This window comes from Gracilinanus agilis, chromosome 1, assembly GCF_016433145.1.
Source record: "Gracilinanus agilis isolate LMUSP501 chromosome 1, AgileGrace, whole genome shotgun sequence".
NCBI lineage: Eukaryota > Metazoa > Chordata > Mammalia > Didelphimorphia > Didelphidae > Gracilinanus > Gracilinanus agilis.
Window position 1 is genome coordinate 184,653,577 of NC_058130.1, and position 5,905 is coordinate 184,659,481.

Genomic DNA, 5,905 nt, shown 5'->3' on the forward strand with positions numbered 1-5,905 from the left:
ACCCCCTCCCACTTCCCACTGGACACCTCCCCCGCAGGGCGTGCTGGGAAGCTTAGGAGGCGGGGCCTAGAGGACTTTACACACCGCCTCCTAGGGAAGCACTTCTCCATATCTAACTACCTTCTCCCCCCGCCCCGCCCCTTCCCTAAGGCTCCTCCCCCTTCCCCCCTATCCCCTCCCAACTCAAGGCTGAGCTCTCTTTTAGAACTCTAGTAGGCCTGGCTAGGTTGTTTTCGTTTGTCTTGGACCCCCTGCTGCGATGAGATGGCTAGAAAAAAGAACCTGGAGTTTGGAATCAGATGTAGGTGGATCACAGAAGCTAAATTTAGGATACTTTCTGGGTTCAAATCGTGCTTTTCTTTTGTGACCTTAGGCAAGGCACTCTTTTTGCCTGGGTGACCTTAAACAAGTCACCAATCTCTCTTAATTCCACTGCTTTCCCTGTTAATTATTTCCTATTTATCCTACATATAGCTTACTTTGTGCATATTTATTTTGCGTATTCTCTTCTCCATTAGACTCTAAACTCTTTGAGAACAGGGATTGTCATTTTCTTCTATCCCAAAAGCTTAGCACCCTTTCTGGCCCTTAGTTGGCTGCTTGCTAAATGTTTATTGAATTGAATTTAGCCTCTCAGGCAGGCAATAAGCCTTTATTAAGCCCCTTCTTTGGGCCAAGCACTGTGCTAAGCTTTAGAGATAGATATATAGACAAAAGACAGTACTTACAAACAAGCTATACCCAGGATAATTTGGAAATAATCAACAAAAAGTAGTCTCTATAATTAAGTGCTTCAGTTTCCTCATCTGTAAAATGAGGGGTTTGTATTTGAAGACCTTCGAAGTTCCTTCAAATTCTAAACCTATAAGTAGGTTTGGTGCTTACGGAACTAGGAGGCAGGAAATGAGGTTCTCTCTCTCTCTCTCCTGAAGAATGCTCAAAACACCTTTCAAAGTCTTACAAGAATGTTAAGGAGTAATAGTACAGTGTGGTAAAGGAGCAAATGATTTTAAAAAAAAGCATTTATTAAGAGTTTAACACCTGTTAAAAATCATTAGCTCATTTTAAGCCTAGGAGGGGATATAACATGGCCTTAAGTTTCCTCCTCCAAATTTAAGGTGTTTATTTTTTAAAACAATTATGAGTTCAGGGGACTACTAGGTGGCTCAGTGGATTGAGAGCAGGGTGGTCCTGGATTCAAATTTGACCTCAGATACTAGCTGTGTGACCTTGGGCAAGTCACTTAACCCCAATTGCCTAGCCTTTACCACTCTCCTGCCTTAGAACCAATACATAGTATTGATTCTAAGATGGAAGGTAAGGGTTTTAAATTTAAAAAAGAGAGAGAGAGAGAGAATTATGAGTTTAGTCATAATTACTCCCAAGCCCCCATTTAGAAAAAACTTTCTAACAACTGGGCAAAAGTTGGGCTCTCTTCCTGTCTGCACATTTATGACTATCCTAATTAACCCTCTGGCCTCTTCTTGGTTGAAACAAAATTCAGTTTACCAGAAATGTTTGGGTAATGAAATAGCTGATCATACTATAGTGTCTGTGCAAAGACAAGCATAACAGGGGAGATGGAGCAAAGAACTGACCTCTTCTTGGAACTTTCCTTTCTCCCTCCTCTGCCACAACTCAGTAGCATCTTTGCTCCTAATATGAGGAAGTTACACATTCTAAGTTACTTCTCTTTGTAGCAAACTGAACTTGATGCTTAATACAGGGTTCAGAGGGCAGAACAAAATCCCCTAACCAACTGGTATAGACTTCTTGACTTTTGTCATTTTACTTCAATGAATTTAAAAGATTTTTTTTTCACAGTTTAAAGTCTTTTGACTGATTGATTGATTGAGTCATTGTTCTCACCTAGCTATGGTATCAGAGCTTATTCTATGCCAGGCACTGTGGCTAAATGCTAGGAATACAACTTCAAATGAGTCTCTCTCTGTCTCTCAGCACTTTATATCCATTGCAGTTGCTGAATTAATGAATTAAAGAAGTTTTCACTATTTCCTTTCTTTTTGGAAAAAGGTTCTAAACTATACCCACTCTGAGCTAAAAGAGATTCCAAAAGCCATATAATCTAATCCATACCTAAACAAGAATCCACTCTACAATTTAGCTAGACAAATGGTCACCTAGACTTTGCTTGAAGACCTCCACCACTTCATGAAGTAGTCTATTACACTTCTGAGCAGCTCTAATTGTTTCAGTTTCTCTATTCAAAAAAATCTCAAATCTGTGTGTCAGAAAGTTCTCCCCCTTAGTCCTTGCTTTGCCCTCTGGGCACCTCTAGCAAATGGCAGTCCTTTAGATACTAGAAGACATCAATCATGTCTTATGATCGCATTTTGAGTAGACATCCTGGAAATTTGGGTGTCATTTCATTTTTCAAAGGCAATAGTAAAATTTCACGATAATTTAGTGACTATTTCTATACTGCATCCTTTCAGTGCCACCTTGTGGTCATACTGGAGAAAATTCATTTTCGTTGTGTTAAACCAGTTTCTGATACCAATCAGTAAGCATTTACATAGCATCTACTATATGCCTCCCACTGAGTCCTAGCATGGTGGCAATACAACTACAAAGAATGAAACAATATCTTAGTACTTACTCCCTAACTGAAGGAGCCCCACTGGGTCAGGATCTATTCCAAAGGTATAATTCTGGAAACATAAATAAAAAACTCACATGGGTTCAAAGTAGGTTGAAAAACTGTTATCTAGAAAAGAAATGAAATTACATTTCATAATAAATGTAATTTTAAAATGCCAACTTACATGTTATGCTATTAGTAATGTCCATTTCTGTATAAGTTTATAAATAACATTTAATTGAGCCATTTTTTAGGGACAAAGAAATTATAATTTTATTGAAGGATCCCCTACACTATCCATACAATGTCAATGGTATTTTATTTGGCAGTATAACATTTATACAAAAATAGGTTCACTTTTTGTAGAGAATCTATCAAGATTTTGTAGCTAAAATGTCTGTAGATTTGAAATAATGATCATTTTAGACAGTGAACAGATCGATATAATCACTAAATTCTCACCTCTTTTGATAAGTAAGATTTGTGGTTATTTGCCACAAATAATTGTTTGTTTATAAAGATTTTAATTTTTTTCTAGATTATATCAGTACAACTTTCTATAATTGTTTCTGATATTTTGCAATCCATGTTCCCTCCCCATTCCCCAAGATGGCAGGTACTATAATATAAATTATACATGTTATTGTATAATATATATTTCAATGTTCATGTTGTAAAAGATGATATCACTTACACAAGAGAAAAATTCATGGAGGAAACAAAGTGAAGAATGGCTTACTTCAATCTGCAGTCAGACTTTATCAGTTCCTTCTATAGTAACGGATAGCCTTTTTCATTTTTGGTCTCTTGGAATTGTCCTGCACTTTGCATTGCTGATAAGTGAAGTCATTCACAACCGATCATCATTTTATTGCTGTTACTGTGTGCCACAAATTGTTAATTGCCTTAGGTTATTTCCACTCTACCTTAATTTCTTGAGTTTCCTAAGGAACTAATTTTGGGAGGAAGAAGAAAAGAAACTCTTTTTTGATGTATAGTTTTGATGATCCTATACACATAACTTTCATCAGTGACTGACAATTGGGATGAGAATTTAAGAAGAGCCAAGACAGTGACATAGACGTGTACTTGTATGGTTGGAGGCAAGATCAGACAAGCACATGAAACATCTCTTATAATTGGATTTAACTTGCTAGAAGGCAGATGACAATTATCTATATAGGTGTTTATAAGCTGGTGAGCAACTCTTCATTATGTATATGTGTGAGATATTTTCCAGGTGAGAATCATAAAACAAATTTAAAAACAACCTTTTTTTGCAGTGATTTTCCATTCATTAATTCATTTAAAACTAATTAAACACCTGCTGTGTACAAAGATAGCAATATAAAGTTTAAATAATAATAATGAAGCTCTAAAGGAGAGGTTCTTAACCTCAAGTCTGCCAAATTTAAAAAATGTATATTTTTTATAACTGTATTTCAATAATATTTGTTTCCTTTGTAATTCTATGGATTTTATTTTATGCTTTCAAAACCATTACTCTGAGAAGGGGTCCATAGGTGTCCTAGACCAGTGATGGGCAAACTATGGCCCGAGGCCCAGATGCAGCCCCCTGAAATGTTCTATCCGGCTACACAACATTATTCCTAATCTGATGAATACAGTGAGTAGGATACAATACAATGAAACTTCAAAAGAGTTGCCTTAGAAACAGACTGACAGATGAGCATTTCCTTTCCTTTGGCCCCCTCTTTAAAAAGTTTGCCTATCACTATCCTAGACTACTAAAGAAGTCCATGACACAAAACAAATTAAGGATCTCTTTTCTAAAGTTTTTGGAGCTCTTTATATGTATAAGATGTACTCCTTGACCTCAGTCTCCCAGAGCTAGGCTGCTCCTATCTCCCCCCTAATGGTTCTCAGGGTACCCTTTCTCTACTGCTACTGGTGAGCCAATATTTTATTCTTCCCCAATCCTTCCCCTACCCTCCTTAGCTTCTAATGGCTGAAGGCTCTGTTCCAGCTGATAGAGTGCTGGGTCTGGAGTCAAGAAGACTCATTTTCCCTAGTTCAAATGTGACCTCACACTTATTAGCTGTGTGACCTTGGTCAAATCACTTTAACCCTTTTTGCCTCAGGTTCCTCATTAGGAAAATGAACTGGAGAAGGAAATTGCAAACCACTCCAGTATCTGAGCCAAGAAAACCCCAAATGGGATGACAAAGAGTTGGGGAAATGGCTGCACAAAAGACTTTTACAAAGAGATATTAACTTCAAAGATGTAGCAAAAACAAATGTAGAAATGTTTATTCCCCTACTCATATACATCAGAAGTATATTCTCCCTCCTCCCTTCATCTTGGTCCCCAAGAGAGATGGCTCAGAGTTAACTCAGTTTCTACACAGCTGTGGCCTCACCTCACTGACTCCCAAATGTGGCAGTAAGGATGAGCCCTTCCTCTAGCCACCCACTACTGAACTTGGTCAAGAGGTCACGCTCCTTAATCCTGGGAACATGGATCTTGGACCCAGCTGGCCTCATACAATTCTACCCTTCAACTTTGGGTGGCTGATCTTGGGAAGTTCATACTCTCCAAAAGCCATTTCTCACCTCCTTCACCTAAACAAGAGAACAGATAGCAAGGTTGAAATCTGGTGGAAAGGACCCAAGGGCTCTCCCCTTGCAGTATTGTTCCTTTTCTCTCACTGGAAAGAAAACCCATAGGAGGATGTCAGCTAAAAACAGGAAAGATGAGGGACCTCATGAATGGACCCCTAATTCCAGCTAAACAGAGAGCTACAAACAATCCCAAGAGACCCCCTTTTCACCAAATGGTTAGCAGACGGCAACTGATGATGGAATGTCCATACATTCTACAATATCCACCGGGGATTGCTCTGCTCAGGGTGGACTGTGCTCACTGCCAAAACCAAAGCACAGTAGGATTCGAGGGTCATGATGTGGATACCTTGTCCTTCCACAGACCAAAATCTTGCGGAGACTGTGAGAGTCTGCAAGAAAGATACTCACTCCCTAGTGGTCCTGTTTGCTTATCCCCTTGGTGTATGTGTAGGTCTGGGAAGAGGAGGCACTTGACCTCCGAGTAGCACCATTAAATCAAAAGTAGAGCTCATAATAAGGGTGAACTCACTGGCAACCTCAGTTTTCTCCCCTTGCTGAGGCACCTACCAAGAATAACATAGTCTAGAGGACTGTAGAGTTCCGAAGGAGAGGTAGGGATCACGGGAGAGAAGGAGGGATTTTGATGGTTTAATAGGCTTGGGTGCTAGTCATTTGTACTTTCTTGTGGGTGTGATAAAGCCTTTGTGTCTTGTTACA